This window comes from Nicotiana attenuata, unplaced genomic scaffold, assembly GCF_001879085.1.
Source record: "Nicotiana attenuata strain UT unplaced genomic scaffold, NIATTr2, whole genome shotgun sequence".
Classification (NCBI taxonomy): Eukaryota; Viridiplantae; Streptophyta; class Magnoliopsida; order Solanales; family Solanaceae; genus Nicotiana; species Nicotiana attenuata.
The window spans coordinates 62,714-65,762 of NW_017670590.1; positions in this window are offsets into that span (position 1 = coordinate 62,714).

A 3,049-nucleotide genomic window follows, 5' to 3' on the forward strand; every position below is an offset into this window, starting at 1 on the left:
GGTAATATCTCACGTGTATTTGGTGCAACCCAGATTTTGCTATAGGTTTCTTGGTAATAGCTTAAGTAGTACTTTTATGTTAGTCTTTGTTAGGTGCCATTTTTGTTATTGAGTTAGTGGTGAATAATCATTTTCATATGTTTAAGCAACTTGTGTTTGGATTCACTCGATTCATTAGGAACAATGACACTGTATAGCCGATGTCAAAATAATAGCTGAAAAAATATATAAAATTTGTATATTTTTTGTATATACATATACATTCTGTATCTTATATATAAAAATTATACAAATTTTTTATACCCTTTCGGCTAATAGATGTAAATAATTTCTGACGCTGGCTAAAAGTAATAATACCCGATTCATTACATGCCTTTAATTTTTTCGTTTTCTTCTTTTTTTTCTTTTAAATATGTACCGTGTAAAATGTTTCTTCCAAAGATTGTTTTCCTTGAATTTTTATGTTTTTCAGTCTTAGCTGATGAAAAAAATAAATCTAAAGAAATATATTTTATACTAAATTGGAGAAACTGACTTGTGTCATTAAGGCAAGTTTGTTATAACATGATCTTAACTGTTGCTTTAAGTTATTTGTTTCAGTTAGGATATAAAATATTCAGTTTTAATATTCAAATTATTACTAAAACATCACCCGCATTCCATTATCTCCAAGTTCTTCTACTAGTATAAGTTAGCTAAATATCAAACCAAACGACAAAAAAAAAGATTTACAAATTAGTTTTTTTTTTTTCAAAATAAACCTTTTTGGCATTGGTATATCTTTATGAAACCATTTTATGTTATGCCGAACACAAATTTACAAATTAAAAGCTCCTGTTAATTAGAATTAGTTTTCAAATGTATAATATTAGATTCCTGTGAATTTAAAACGTCTAATGATTCGGTAATCATGACTCATGAACATGTATACTTGTAAGGAATATAATTATAAAATTTAGTCAAAATTCTAAATATGATAAAAACTAATGAATAATCAACCTGTCTTCTTATCAACCTTTCACTTTTGATCTCTGACTTTATGCAAGTAAGGAAAATGATTTTAAAATCTTTTCCAAGTCGTCACTAGCAAAATTAATTCAGAAAACATATCCTCCAATACTTCTCTTAGTAAATCCTAGGGTTTGTTTATTCGAAAAGTCAAACATTTCCTTTTTATTAAAATTCTTTCTTTTGGAAAATCAATTTCGGAACATATTATTTATTCTTAATACTTCTCCTAGAAAATCCTTGGGGTTTTCTATTCCGAAGTCAAACTTTTTCGTTTTTATTAAAATCCTCTCTTTTACAATAATAAGGAAAGCTGACTACTGAGAATTTTGTTATTACGTTTTTTAAAGGAATAAGACGGCAAATGCTTTAAAATATAAGCTATTATTGTTGCCTTTCGAATATTCACTTTTTTTTCCTTCTAAAAAAGTATAATATAAACTTCATTTCTTGAGCAGATATTCATTTGTTCTCCTTTCTTGTCAAGGTTTTGAAAATGTTTTTTTTAATAAAGGAATTATGGATTTTTGCTGCTGTAGTTTGTTTCTATTTAAAAAAAATTAATCCTCCTCTTTAGTTTATCTTTTGGCAGTTCTTTCTACTAGGAAGCGAAACTCTTCAATTGCCACTTTTCTCGGAGAATTAATAATATAATTTACTCATTAAATTCATAAAGTTCTAAATTCTAATTAAAATAATGAAAAAACAAACATACTTCCATTGACTGATCCAAAACCTCCAGACGAGATCTGTGGTCGGCTGGTCGCTATTAATGAATGTACTCTGATGATGTGTACCAAGTCGCTTACATTTGTTTATCTTTTTAACTTATATTTTAATACATTGACAACTTGTAATAAATTACTATAATTTCATTAATAATTTTTAGTAGTGCATAACTATTTTTACACGTTATTAGGTTAAATAGAACTAAAATAATAAGAACTTCTTATAGTAATATACATGGCCGACTCTAACGTTATCACAAGTAAGGCGTGTACCTTAGGCCCCCAAATTTGGAAGCCCTACTTTTTAAGAAATAATAGGTATAGATATTTTAAAAAAATACTATTTAGTACTTTTCGTTCAAAAGTAGAGTTTTCTTATAACAGTTACCTCAAAGAAAAAAAGTTTTTTAAGATTATAATTTGATAAAATCTTACTTAAGATCAACAATGTCCCATAAAAGATTAAATGAGTTGGCTATATTATCAATAGAAAAGGAATTATTAGAGGAAATCGACCATAAACAAGTTATTAATAACGTTGCATCTTAAAAAAAGTTTAGTCGTCGTTTTTTTTTCCTCGTATAATATCTATCTAAGTTATTCGCGAACTTATATAGTTATTAAATAATCTAAATTAAGAATGCGTATACTAATAAAGCATGAATTAACAACATTAAATGATATAACTAAGCCTTATAATAAGGGGCGGATCTATTAAGGGAGATGGGTGCCACGCCACCCACAAACGTCGATCGAAATTCATATTTTCTATGTATATTTAGAAAGATTGGATATATACCAAATGATGGCACCAAGATAAACAAATTTGTTCTAGGTGCCACTGGTAGAGTGCTGTTTTTTTGTATCCAAGTGCCAGAGTTCGAATACCATTTACTTCAAACATATCTCCGCTTCAGTTTTAGGCTTTCACCCTTTGATATTTACATTGAGGTTGTCAGCCTCATACAGTTTCTATCTTTTATCTTTTTAATCTTTTTATTATAAAGTATTATCTTTTTCATTTATTTAAACTAAAGAAACCAATTCCTTTTAGCAACAACAATTTCAAAACTCAAATTCATATCCTTAACCATTCTCTTCCCGTACCTTCCCCTTTTTCGAGCCCTCTAGATGTACATAGTTGCATGTTTTGTTAATATTTCTTTTCTAATTTTCTCTTAATTTCTTTTGGTTGTCCGTCTAATTGAAGAAGAAGAAAAAGAAGAGAATTAGTCAATGTATTAATGTAATTGTTCCTAATGTATTAGCAACGTTTACAGTTTGTTAGATAAGAATAAACTAGATCTAACTTC